This window comes from Pteropus medius, unplaced genomic scaffold (genome assembly GCF_902729225.1).
Source record: "Pteropus medius unplaced genomic scaffold, Ma_sr-lr_union100, whole genome shotgun sequence".
Classification (NCBI taxonomy): Eukaryota; Metazoa; Chordata; class Mammalia; order Chiroptera; family Pteropodidae; genus Pteropus; species Pteropus medius.
Genome location: NW_024354875.1, coordinates 33,902,389 through 33,917,138, shown reverse-complemented (window position 1 = coordinate 33,917,138; position 14,750 = coordinate 33,902,389). Strand labels below are relative to the sequence as shown.

The 14,750-nt window shown below is 36.0% G+C and overlaps 2 pseudogenes; one reads left to right on the top strand and one right to left on the bottom strand.

Moving 5' to 3' along the window:
- Positions 1-1,707: 1,707 nt before the first annotated feature.
- LOC120596810 (60S ribosomal protein L36-like) lies at positions 1,708-2,004 on the bottom strand (annotated as a pseudogene).
- Positions 2,005-10,950: 8,946 nt separating this feature from the next.
- Positions 10,951-14,308, top strand: LOC120596809 (trafficking protein particle complex subunit 2-like; annotated as a pseudogene).
- The last annotated feature ends 442 nt before the right edge of the window (positions 14,309-14,750 follow it).

Genomic DNA, 14,750 nt, shown 5'->3' with positions numbered 1-14,750 from the left:
AAAATTCATATTATTAATATTAATAGAGTATTTCAGTTCTTATAATACTCTGCTTAATAAAGACACTTTCCAGGTTGTTTTTCTCCTTCTCCTTCTCCTCCTCCTCCTCCCTCTCCCTGTCCTACTCACCCTCCCCCTTCCCCTTCCCTTTTTCTTCTCCTTAGCTCTCCCGACCCTTCTCCCTGCCTCCCCCTTCCTCCTTCTTCTCCTCCTCCTTCTTCTTAAAAAGAAAATTAATAAAGAATTCGAAAAGCAAAATCAAAGAAAAAAATCATAAAATTCATTTTTCTAAAGTATACAATTCATTGGTTTTTAGTATATTCACAAGATTGTGCGACCACCACCACTATATAATTGTGAAACATTTATATCACTCCCAACAAGAAACGCTGTACCCATCAGCAGTAACTTCCACTCCTCTGTGCCCCTAGACCATGACAACCACTAACCCTCTTTCTGTCTTGGTAGATTTGCCTATTCTAGGCATTATATAAATGAAACCACATAATGTGTGGGCTTTTGTGCCTGGCTTCTTTCACATAGCATAATATTTTCAAGGGCCCTGCATGTTTAGCATGAATCAGTACTTCATTTCTTTTTACGGCTGAATAATATTCGGTCATATGGATGTACCACATTTTGTTTATCCGTTCATCAGTTGATGGACATTGGGATTGTTTCCATTTTTTGGCTATTATGAATAATGTTATGAGCATTTGTGTACAAGTTTTTGTGTGAAACTATATTTTCAGTTCTCTTAGATATATACCTAGAGGTGGAATTCCTGGATCATATGGAAACAATGTCTAGCTATTTAAGGAATTTCAATGTTTTCCATAGTAGCTACACTATTTTACTTTCTCATCATCAATGTATGAGAGTTCCAATCCTTCATATCCTTGTCAACTTATTATTGTCCATCTTTTTCATTATAGCTATCCTAGTGGGCGTAAAGTGGTATCTCATTGTGGTTTGAATTTGCATTTCCATAATGACAAATGATGCTGAGTGAGCATTGTTCATGTGCTTATCAGTCATTTGTGTATCTTCTTTGGAGAAATAGCTATTCAAATCCTTTGCCCATTTTTAAAATTGGATTGTCTTTTTATTATTGAGTTGTCAGAATTCTTTAAATATTCTGAACCCTAAACCTTTATCAGTTATATGATTTGCCAACATTTTCTCCTTTTCACTTTCTTGATAATGTCCTTTGAAGCACACCAATATTGACTTTGATAATATCTAATTTATCCATTTTTTCTTTGGTTGCTTGTGCTTTATGTGTCATATCTAAGAAACCATTGCCTAATCAAAGGTCATGAGGATTTACTTCTCTGTTTTCTTCTAAGACTTTTGTAGTTTAGCTTTTGCATTTAAGTCTTTGATCCATTTTCATTAATTTTTATTGTATGATGGGGGTCCAACTTCATTCTTCTGAGTGTGGATATCTATTCCATTTTCCAGGCTTCTATTTAAAAATCTGGAAAGTATTGATAGAGGAACTGATATAATTCTTTTTTTTATGACATCTGTGAACTGTTTATTATGATTAAATATCATTCTCAGTACTGTCTGTTGCTTCCTTCTGAGCCCCTCACTGAGCCCCAGGAAGGGATCTCAAGTAGATGATGGACCAGATGTGACCTCCCCCTAATGCCAGCACAGCAGCCCTTTCTGAAAAGGCTTTATTGCAGGGGGACAGGGGAGTCAGTTCTTGGCTGCCACCTTCCTCATGGCCACAAGGATGTTGCTCAGCTCCTCCTGCTTCCTCTTGGCGGGGATGTGTGTCCCCATCCTTTTCTTGATGAACTTCAGGGCCTGCTTGTCCTTGGAGACCTTGAGCAACTTCACGGCGTGCTGCTTATAGGAGGCAAAGCCACACACCTCTCTGATCATGTCCCGCACAAACTTTGTGTGCTAGGTGAGGCACCTGCAGCAGCAACTATGCCTCAGCTTGCTCACGTTCTTGGTCACTTTGTGACTCTTTTTGAGGCCTATGGCCATTAGAAATGCAGAGCCATGGCCATTGTTTTTCAATGGCTATCACAGCAGAAGGCAGGAACTGATATAATTCTAATGAAATACAGTATGAGCAATAAACTGAAAACTCAGAATTTCTAAGTTCATTCCAGATTACGCTGATTTTCATCTAAGGGACATCACTAAATCTCTTTTGTTTAACTTTGAAATCATTTGAGCATCATAGATTTGTAAAACTCTGAAATACCAAATGTTTATAGGTTTTAGTAGTTTCTTATAGGGCATTTTTAAAGAGCAAATTGCTTGAGCTGACTCTGAATTTCTCAGTTGGCACAGTAGACTCTCCATATGCACGGATTTCATATCCGTGGATTCAGTCAACCATAAATTTAAATGTATGCATATATATTTTATGTATATAATATATATATATACACACATACACACATATTATTGCTGTCGTGCACTATGTAGTTAGATGATAGTCACATCAGTACTGAATGTGTATAGATTTTTTTTCTTATTATTATTTTCTAAAATAATACAGTATAATAACTATTTACATAGTATTTACATTGTATTAGGTATTATATGTAATCTAGAGATGATTTAAAGTATATGAAAGAATGTGTTTAGGTTATATGCTAATACTATGCCATTTTATGTAAGGGACTTGAGCATCCTCAGATTTTGGTATTCGTGGGGTTCCTGGAACCAATCCCCTGTGGAGACTGAAGGACAGCTCTAATTGGTATTCTGAACATGAAGCAAGCATAGTGAACAGTATATTTTATATGTATTATTTGAGTATTACTTTCCATATTTTTACAGCAGTGATTGGACAGTCAATATTTTTAGCTTTATCCTCTTGTTTCATGACATTTATTAACTTGGCTTTAGTCATTTTGTAGCTGTTATATTTGAATGCTGTTCTTCTATCATCTATAATTCTTTCTTGCCTTTTTGCAGCTATATTATATAACTATTTTATTTAGAAATGGTCAATGAAATTACTCATCCTAGCAGATGAAATATCTCAAATTAGTAAAGTTTGGCTTCATCTACCTCATTTTTGAAATTAATGCATTTTCTAACTTAGCATTCTTGGTCAAGAAAACACTGGCTGCCTTTGAAAATGTTATGGAAATAAAAGCAGATATAGCCATGCACTTATTTTCCTCAAAGACATTCAGACTCAAGGCTTTTCTCCAACCTAGCTGTCATGGAACTGGCATTCTAACAAACAGATGCTGTAAGCAAGAATGTCAATTATTAATGCCCCATAGCATTGTCACAAACAGATCGCAAAATCTTTTTTAAAAATTCTTTTACATACATAGTACAGATTCTGCTTTGGCACTGTGTGCTCTAAAAGCTGCAAATACATTTTAGGAAATACTGATGAAGCCATTACTGCTCTGTCCATTTGTTCATAGTATATATCATTACTCAAGAAATTTAAGAACCATAATGATGGAAAATCACACAGAAAGAAAAGAAAAGGAACATGGACTCTGTCAGAAACAAGGGCTACATTTTTATTCAAGAGGTCCCTAATGATGGAAAATCACAGTGAAAGGCAGAGGCGAAACTGGGATTCCATAAAGGACCTGACACGCACCAGTAGTACAAGTAGCAGAACAGTCATAGCAGACATGTAAAAATAGAGAAAAACAAAATTAACAAGAGACAAGCTGTACTGAGGTTGATGCACAAAACAGCAACAAATCACAGTGAATTCTGAGGATTAATTTCAAAGAATTTTCTGAAATAAGTAAGAAGACAGACAGCATCAATATTAATGAAGTTGAAATGGAACTCCAAAAGAGCCACAGCATAAAATGGCACATGAATGTTTTGTTTTTAAATGGATTGTAGATTGGATCACAGGACCATCAGGAAAATGAAGGGACATTCACAAGAACATCATAACAGGGCCAGCTGTGTGATAAGCAATTACAACATCAGAGCTAAAATCTCCAATGTAAAAGAAAAACATCAGTGTTGAAATAAAAGAAAATGTCAACAGTCTGCAGATGAGGTAAAAGAAAGTGAAGAATAGATTTTATTGAGACTCAATAGCCTGCACTGTGTCAATATCGAATGTCTTTGATAAAATAGACAATAGGCATTTGAAGAAAGATCAGAATTTGATTCCATCTTGTATTGCACTCAATTTCCCTTCAGATTGTCAGCTAAGGCAGCCCTGGAATCAGCCCAATGCTTCTACTGCTTAAAATACTTGCTGGTTGTAAACTAGATGCTTTTGGAAGCTGTATAACTTTGACAGGCTCCTAGAGTTCTGCAAATGTATCTTTCATGCATTCTTGCAAATCAAATTTTAAAATGAATATTTTAAGTGTGTTAATAGAGCAGGCTACTTAAAGGAACGTTATGCTCTAAAGTATTATAAGAAGGATTTGTTATTAAAAGACAAATTATCATATCACTGTTGGTTTGATGAAGTGCTGACCTCCAGGTGGACAGGTGCAGGGGTTGTGTAGCAATGCAGTTGTGGCAATTCCACTTGGCATTTCCATTGCTATGTGGTACCACAGAGAGAGAAAATAACACCCACTTCAAGCTTTTTTCTCTCTTCCTATAGCTCTACAACATTTATGATTGCAGGCTGTTGAGCTTTTTAAACCGCTAGCTGAGCCAAAGCCTGTTTGCAAGGAAAGGTAGAGGATAGGAAGATTCACTTTCTATCTACAGTTAGAAAAGCAAGTCATGGCTGGCACAAAACAGCCTCTGTGGGGTTGAGTTCTTTGCCAGTCTGTCCCCAAAAGATGAGTGGGAAGTTACTGGCATTTTGGGAGAACTTGAACTAAGGGGCTCTTTTGCTTCGCTCTCTGCACTACCATAAAGATATAATATTAGTTCTGGAGTTATTTTAAAATATGTCCATGGACTCTTTGGTACTCTTTCCTTCAAGAGCTGGCATTTACTTTTAATTCCCCTCTCCTTGAGTGTGAGCTGGTCTTAGTGACAAATAGAATATGCTGAACTATGATGGGGTATGATATCGGAGACTAGGCCATAAAAAGCACGGAGGCTTCTTCCTTGCTCACTCTTGAATCAGTCACTCTGGGGAAAGTAATGCCCATCTCATGAGGTAATCTCAAGAAGGCACTCAAACAGTCCTTTGGAGAGGCAACACACCTACAGCCTGCATTACGTCTATAACTCTATTTCTCCAATTTCAGTGGAACAGTCATCCACCCACCTCCTGTGTAGGACCAATACCTCCATTCGTGCCCTGGATTCTATTCTCTTCTGATTTCTCAGAGAACTCACTTAAGCGATTACTGCTTTTTCTTGTTCTTAACTTTAACCAACCCATCTTTATTGGCTTCTTCCCATTCACATTGAAGCATCCTCAAGTGTGTCTTGTTTTGAAAGTTCTTTGAAATAAATACAAAGTAGGGAGCATAAATAAATTGAGTGAAATTATAAAACCCAGGCAGAGCTTAGATGAAAGATCCTGACTCCTTCAAATGCAGAAAGCATCTTCCCAGAGAGCCTCTGTGCCCCATATGCTAACTATTCATTCCTTCAAAACAAATATTTGTTAAGCACCTTCCAGGGTTGGGGCAGAAAGCTGGAAATGTTTTTATTCACCAGAAAAATAGAACTGGGCTCCAAATTTCCAACTGGAATTTATATTTTTCATGACTTTCCTAATTAGAAAGTTAGAGAGAGAAACATGTTTTCTTTGTAGTTGGGAAGGAGTTACCATAAATAAGGAGTGAAATGCTTACCATTTGGATGAAGCCTTTCCACCAAGACTTACTCCACTCCTTGTCAATAAGAAACAGAAGTGGAAGCATGGTAACTTTTACAGATTCCTGACATTAAAACATTTCTGTACTCAAAACAGACAGCTGTATTCTCGTATACTCAAATATTCTAGAGTTAAAGATGAAATAATACAATTTAAAAACCTAATTTCTTTTTAAAAAAACACAATGGCATCAAAAATATGAAATACTTTTCTGACTGAAGACATTCAGGGCCTGTACAGTAAAAATTACATAATATTGCTGAGAGAAATTAAAGACGACCTAACTAAATAAAAGGCACGTTAAACTTTGTTCATGCGGTTGAAAACTCAGTATCCTTAAGATGTCAGTTCATCTCAAATTGATCTATAGAATTGAGGCAATCCCAATAAAAAAATTCAGCGGGTTGTTTTATAAAAATTGACAAACTGATTCTAAGATTCATGTGGAAAAGCAAAGGACCTAGAATAGCTAAAGCAACTTAAAAAAATGGAACAAAGTTTGAGGATTTATTCTAATTTTAAGACTTTATAAAGGTTCAGTAATCAAGACAGTGAGGTGTATTGGCATAGAGATAAAAAATAGATCAATGAAATAGATAGAGAGTCCAGAAATAGGCCCACAAGTATACAAATAATTGATTTTTGACAAAGATATAAAGGCAATTCAATGAAAAAAGGATAATGTTTCCAATGATCAATGCTGAAATGTTTGTATATCCACATACAAAGCAATGAATAGGTATATACATATCTCAAAACTTGTCAAGTTGTACACTTTAAATATATGTAGTTTATTATAGTGATTATATCCCAATATAGCTGTCTAGAAACATTAAGATTTATTTCTGAAAAATAATGTGTAATTTTTCATATGATGTTGTCAGAAGTCTTCTAGATCTTAACTGGAAAGCCATCTGGGTTAGGATCTCCTCTGGATGGAAAAATACAAGAGGACAGAACTTGATCAGGGCAACCCTCTTCCTTGGTCAATTCTCACCAGGCTAAAATCAGATGCTACCATTAGATTATCTTTTCTTGAACTTAAAAAAAATTTCTTACTATATTAGATTAGAATTGATGATCAGAACCAGTTGTCATTGTTGCTGAAAATAAAAGAATAGAATTTTAATTTTGAAAAGAGTAAGGTAATTCTCCAAAATAAATTCTAATTTTAGAATGACACGATTCATCCAGATATTTTTTCTATCATCCTTGATAAACTGAGTTGGTTCTATTCTATTAGGCAGGAAATCCTATTAAGTTTAATGCTAAGAAAATTAAATGATTCCTAGAATTACCCAGAATAAAATTCTAAGGGCAACATTTTCAATTTTAGTATATTCTGACAGTGTAATAGCTATTAGAATAACAATTGGGCTTGGTTTAGTGGTTTGCCATTCAAAAGACCCAGCTAAATGTCCATCACGCAATGAATGGATAAACAAATATGGTATACATACAATGGCATGTTATTCGGCCTTAAAAAAGATGAATTTTGAAAACATGCTAAGTGAAACAAGACAGACACAAAAGGACAAATATTTAATTCTACTTACATGAAGTACCTAGAATAGTTAAATTTATAGACAGAAAGTAGAATAGTGGTTACCCAGGGCAGGAAGGAGCAGGCAAGAAGGAATTGGTACTCCATAGGTACAGATTTCAGTTGGGGATGATGCAAAAGTCCTAGAGATAGATGGTGGTGATGATTGCCTACCAATGTGAATGTACTTAAGGCCACAGAATCATACATGTTAAAATGGCAAATTTTATGTTATGTATAAGAAACAGAAGTGGAAGCATGGTAACTTTTACAGATTTTACCACAGTAAAAGTAAATATTTTTTAAAAGGCTTGGACTGAGAACCAGTTCTGACACTTAAGAGTTATGAGATCTTGGGCTATAGGAGTCACAAGTTCCTCATATGCAAATGGGGATAATAATATTTACCTCACAGAATTTTTGTGAGAATGAGATAAATTATGTAAAATATTTAAACAGTTTTTTGGACAAAGTAAAAGTAAAGAAATGGTAGCTATTATTCACCTCTGTATCTCCAAGGTCAACAATATGTTGAATAAATAAATGAGCGAGTAAAAAACAAATGAAAAGCAGGGCACTTTTTCCAGTATATCTGAAATATTAGAACAATAGCCATAAAAATGACTATTACTATTTGCATAATGATTCAAAGTTCACAGAGAGCTTTCACATTCATCACCTCATTTGAATGTCACATTAAGGAAATGGGTAGGGCAGATGTGAGAACAGGAACCTACAGCATGGCAGCAACCAACGAGAATGGTACAACAGAAGAGTGCTGTACAGCAAACTTAAACTTTAAAACCAGGTTTGGAGTCCAGGGTCTCTTCCATAGGCACAACATGAAATGACAAACAAGACAGGAAAATGTGCCAAACATAAGATCGCATGAGGGATTGGTGGGTACTACCAGTTTGGTTCCTTTGCCCCAGATATCCCCCCTTTCCTCACACCTAAAAATTAGCTACTATGCCTCTGGTAATTAGGGGTTAAAGTGGGAATTCACAGAACCTGAGAAAAGGTACCTAGATGGTGAGTGAGAACCAGAGAGGATGAGAAAAAGAGAAATCTGACACCGATCACCTTAAAGGAAGGAGCATTGTCCTACAATCTCGTTTCCATTGCTGTAAGAAAGTCCTGGAGCAATAAGGAAGGCTTCCCATTTCTTGGCCCATGACTTCTTCAAGTCATTGTCTTTCTCTATACTTATATGATATTGTACTTTATATAGGGTGGAAGATGGAGAAGGCAAAGTTAGAAATAAACAAAGAAATAGAGCACTAGCAAACTGGATCAGATTAGATCTAGACTATGATTTTTACTAGAAGTCGAGGCAGTGACTTAAACAATAACTGAAGACAGTATTGGCCAAGGAATGGGACTGTCTTCCTTTATTGCTGCAGAGCATTTTGCATCAATGAAAATGAGACTGGAGTCTCCCAAGCATTATTATCTGTAGCAACTCTTCATAATTCCCTGGGCTGTCTTTTTGTTTGTTTGTTTTTTTCAGACTAGATTTTTGGAGGTGTTATCTTCTACCTGCAAAATATAATTTCTGCCCTTAAATTCTGCAGCTGAAGTATGTACCAAATTCTCATTTATTTTAAAATGTTAGAATTGAGTCATAAGAAAGATGGACAGCCAGCCATACAATCACCCTGAAAAGTGCTTGAAGCAAAGCCCTAGTGAGATGACTCCCACCTCAAACTGCATGGCAAGCACACAGTTCTCCCAATGCCTTCATCACGATAGAGGTGATCTTCCTGTCGTCTCCTTTGTTGTCTGCCTGCCTAAGATGCTCTTTCCGGCTCTAATGAGTGAGACTACAGACACATGTCATCGCTCCTTTCTCTCTACTCCTCTGACCTCGGATAGCATGCAGCCAGATTCTGTCTCCATCATTATTGCAGAAAGTGCTATCTTTAAAGGACAATGCCTTTACAGTCTTGTAAGAACTCCAGCTGATCTGGCAAAGGTTGTAACCTATTTCACACCTTAAAGGACTACTCTTTGTTTTGGGGTGTCTTTAAAAAGCAACACTCTACAATGACCTATGTAAAAATTTTCTATGTAAAAATTCCTTATGTCCTCTACTGCTATGCTTGAAAACACACTGAGTGGGCATAAATGTTAAGATTCGAAAAGCTCAGTGTTACAAATTATTAAAATGTTATGAAAAAAATAAAATAATGTTTTTACTTGTACTTCGTAAGAATCTTTAAAATAAACAGAATCGTCTTGAATGAACATCTATACAACAATATATTTTCAGATTACATTGGATTGTTGGTCTACTAGAAGATACCAAGAAAATTTCATATGGAGATGAAATTGTGATAGATTCTAAGGCTACTGTCAGGAAAAGAAATATCTACTCTTAGTATTTGGTGTCCAGAGATAGTCTGATGACATAGATGCTACTTTCACTGCTTCTGGGTTAAAGAAGCAACTGAGGCATATAGAACCTTGACGACAGATGAGGACGATAATGTCATGGAGCCTGTGGGTAGTTCAGGGCCCCTGGAGGAATGCAACTCAAAGTAGGAGGGGCTGTGTGCTAGTGAGAAAAGAGTCTTAGAGAGGAGATGGAATTCACAAAGTTTGAAGCAGGCAGCAGGTGGCCTAAATAGTAGATATTTAGGAGATTCTGGAAGAGTACATGAAGAGTGTGGTAGTTTGCTTGAGCTGTGATAACAAAGTACCACAGATGCGTGGCTTAAATAACAGATATTTATTTCCTCACAATTCTGGAGGCTTGGAGTTCAAGATCAAGGTGTCAGCAGGGTTGATTTCTCCTGAAGGCATCTCTCCTTGGGTGGTAGGTGGCCATCTTTCTGTGTCTTCATATAGTCTTCCCTTCTGTGTCTGTATCCTAATTTTCTCTTTTTGTTTCGTTTTGTTGGTTTGTTTATTTTGTTTTTTAAATTTTACATATAAGTGAGATCATATGGTATTTGTCTTTCTCTGCCTGACTTATTTCACTTAACATAATACCCTCTAGGTCCACCCATGTTGTTGCAAATGGTAAGATTTCATTTTTGTAATGACTGAGTAATATTCCTTTGTATATATTTCCTCTTCTTATATCGGCACCAATCATAGTGGATTAGGGACCACTCATATGATCTCATTTTACTTTAATCACCTCTTTAAAGGTCCTCTCTCCAAATACAGTCAATTCTGAGCTACTAGAGGTTGAGATTTCAACATATGAATTTGGGGGTGGGGGACACAGTTTGTTTCATAATAAAGAGCATTCTAGGCAGAGACATAAAGTCATGAAAGTATATGATGATCATCAAGGGTTTGTTGTAGTAAAAGTATAATGCGTTTCTTGGGGAGTGGAGAGAGGTGGGGCTGGAGAGGTAGATGGAGCTCACAGGATGAGTGGTCTTGTCTACCAAGCTGAGGAGTTTGGATTTTCATGTGAAGACTATTAGAAGCCATGGACATTTTTAAATTATGAAAATGACACAACCCAATCTGTTTTTGAATGTTCTGTCTGCAATGGGATTGAATTGTAGAGAAGGAAAGCATTTGACAGCAGGGAAATGGATTAGATAATTAAGAGTGAATCCAGAGAGAGGGGACAAGCTAAAAGAAGAGGGTTTTAAGGTGTTATGTAGAGACCGTAAGGGAGGAGATGGTGTGGAAGAACCTGAAGCTCCAACTGAGGCAGTCTATAGAAGAAGGTCTTGAAGGAAGCCAAAGGGGTGCAAAAGGCACAGAGAAGATCAATGAAGAAAAGAAGAAAGATGTAAGAATTAGGAAAGATTCAGGTAAGTTTATAGATGGAGGAGAATTAAAGGATTTGCTGCCCGACACTTGTTTTTGTTTTTATTTGCTTCTGCAGAGAGAACGGTGGATAAAGTCTGGGACTTGTGGAGAAGAGCAAAGGTTTGGAATAGCCACTGTGAATAGGAAGGAAATAAAACAATTTCTGAACCATGTTGAAACCCCAGTGAGGTAAGGCTCTCATAAGAGTGTAGAGAGGCCAGAGGAGGAGTCGAGAATAGAGAAACTACGAAAAATGAACTAGGTTGATTTCTGTTTGGACAGCTGACAGAGTTGATGAGGCCAAAGTCCTATTATCTGGTCTTTCAAAAACTTTGGGCTTGGGGAAATATTGAAAAGCTCTGGTCCCTAAAGAAGATGAAAGTAAAAAGATAGAACTCTAAAAAGTAAGTACATCTGGGGACCATTAATTACTGAAAAAAACAAAAACACCCTCAAAACAAGAAACAGGACAGGAGAAGTAAGCACTTTGCCTCTTGCAATGTTAAATAACTAGCTAGAAAGAGTTCTTTGCCTAAATCTTCATAATAAAGCATTTTATTTGGTTATACTTCCTATAAATCTTAAAATCAGAAAAGTTTTATTTAAATTTTGTTATATAAATCCCCCTGAAAAACAGCTTGAATTCTCTTTTATGCTCTTGTCATCCTCTTGGGGTTATGAGTTTGATTAGTAAAGTGGACCTGTAATTTCTAACTTCACACTCTACACTTTAACTATTCATTATTCCCCTAATTTCTCCCTCCAGAAATCATTTTCTTTTAGACAGCTTTCTTTAAAAAAAAAAAAACTGTCCATAATATTAAAATGAAAACTAAAAAAAAGGCATTTATCTTGTTTATTTAGGTTATTCTACAGGAATTTTTAAAGTGAATAAAGCTGTGCTTTAATGTTCATAGCATTATTCACAATAGCCAAGAAGTGAAAACAACCCAATTGTCTATTAATTGATGAATGAATAAATAAAATGTGGTATTGTCCATATAATTGAATCTCATTTGGCAATAAAAGAAATAAAGTACTGATAGATGCTACAGCATAGATGAACTTGAAAACATTATACTAAGTGCAAGAAGCCAGACACAAAAAGCCACATATATGATTCTGTTTATTTGAAACGTCCAAAATAGGCAAATCCATAGAGACAGAAGGAATATTAGTGGTTTCCAGGGGCTGGGAGGACAGGAAAACGGGGAATGACTGCTAACGGGTATTGGTTTTCTTTTTGGGGTGAAGGAAATGTTATAGAATTAGATAGTGGAGATAGTTGCACATTGTGAATATACTAAAAAACACTGAATCATACATCTTAAAAATGGTGAATTTTATGGTATGTCAACTATATCTCAATAAAAAATAAAGCCACTAAAGATTAAAGTAGAGTCTGTATGATACATTAAGCATGGTACATAGAAATAAAGCATTTACTCCAATTTAATGCTCCCCCTCAACTAGTTTATTTTGCCTTATTATACTTGTCTATCACCCTAAGCTATAAAGTTATCTAAGATTTTTCTAAAAAGGAGTCAAACTTATATTTTAATCAGTTGGTTATATTTCCTTTTTCTATGAATTTAAAATTTCTACATACATTAAACATTTCATATTTATGCCCATGTTTGAAAAGTCTCACTACATAGCCTAAACCCGTAATGGTGAGTCTGGGTCCATAGTCTGTAAGTCAAACAGTCAGGGGTGGAATAGGTATTATACTACTTGACAAACTCTCTTATGCTGCATTGGGAGAATCAGTTAAATGATGATTGGTTGAGGTAACATTTTATAATTCATGCAAAGTAAGTGATTGGCTCAAAGGAGATATTAAATTGGCTTAGAAGCAAGATTTTCTTCTTTACCAAAACCAATTAAATACATTCATGGCCTCTTTAAAAAATGGAAAAAAAAAGAAAAGAAAAGTAAAAAAAATTAAAAAATAAAACAATGGAAGGAAAGAAAGAGAAAAAGGGGAACAAAGGAAAGGAAATTTTGTAATTTTCTAATGTCTGGTCTTTTTTTTTAACATTTTATTTTATTTCATTATTAGTTTCGAGTATACACTACATTGGTTAGACATTTATATAGTTTATAAAATGATCCCTCTGATCACTCTATCTTCTTTCTGGCTCTACACATAGCCATTACCTTACTGCTGACTACTTTCCCTATGCTGTGCTCCCCATCCTGAGACCATCTCTCAACTACTAATTTGTACTTCTTTAATCCTTCACTGTTTTCTCCCAGTCTCCCAAATTCCATCCCCTCTGGCTGTCACCAGGTTGTCCTCTATATTTGTAAGTCCATTTTCAATTAGTTTGTTCTTTTTTGTTCCTTAGATTCTGCATATAAATAAGATCATATGGTATTTATCTTTGTCTGACTTATTTTACTCAGCATAATCCCCTCTAAGTCCATCCATGTCATTGCAAATGGTAGGATTTCATTTTTTTATGGCTGAATAATATTCCATTGTATATATGAACCATAACTTCTTTATCCAATTGTCTGTTGATGGGCATTTAGGTTGCTTCCATATCTTGGCTATTGTGAATAGTGCTGCCATGAACATAGGGATGCATTGATCTTTATGAATTATTGTTTTGGTTTTCTTTAGATAACATTCCCTGATGACCTGCAACAAGGTTTCAGGTTGACACCAGCAGTGCTCGATCTAGTCACTGATCTTCCCCAACAGAGAGCAGCAACACATGTGGAGTGAGGGGTTGCTGTTGCGGGAACTGGCTGGTTACTTCTGTTGTTAGCATCTTGGTGCAGGGGCTATATAATGATGACAATGTTTGGAAGCTTCCATTTGCAATTGTTGGCCACCACGAAAATCTAGTTTTTGAAATGGAGTTTTGCTAGCTGGAAAAGCAGAATCCAAAGACAATCATCATCATATGAACCAGTTCATGGCTCACACTGCCTTTGACCTCATAGATGAGAATATGTGGCTGTCGAGCAACATGTATTTGAAAACTGTGGACAAATTCAATGAGTGATTTGTTTCAACTTTGTTACTGCAGGTCATATGAAATTTATTATGCTTCATGTCATAAGGCAATAAGATGGAATAAAGAACTTCTTTACTGATATTCATGATTTATACATAAAGTTTGCAGTGAATCCATTTTATGAACCCAATTCTATTCAATCAAGCTCATTTGACAGAAAAGTTGTTTCTTGGGAAGAAACACCTTTTAAGCTAAATGCAAAAAAAATTAAAAATAAACAATGTCACTACAGTGAGGTATACTCAGGAATGTGTACATTGTAAGTTGCCTGATTAAATAGCCTGGAAAAGTTTTTTTAAAAAGTGCAAAACATAAGCAAAATCAGAAACCAGACTTCCTGCAATTTATCGCAAATAAGGTAGCTCTAGACTTATCTGTCATGGTAAATTGAGGGCTAAAGTTGGCCCCCAACAATTCTTCTCCTCCCTGAATTTTCCTCATATTTAGAAGTGGTGTGTCTTAGTCAGCTCGGGCTGCTGTAACAGAACTGCATAAACTGGGTGGCTTAAACAAGAGAAATTTTTTCCTCACAGTTCTAGAGGCCAGAAATCTGAGATCAGGGTGCCAGCATGTTTTGGTTCTGGTGACAGTCCTCTTCCAGGTTGTAGATGGCTGCCTTCTTGTTGTTTCCTCACAT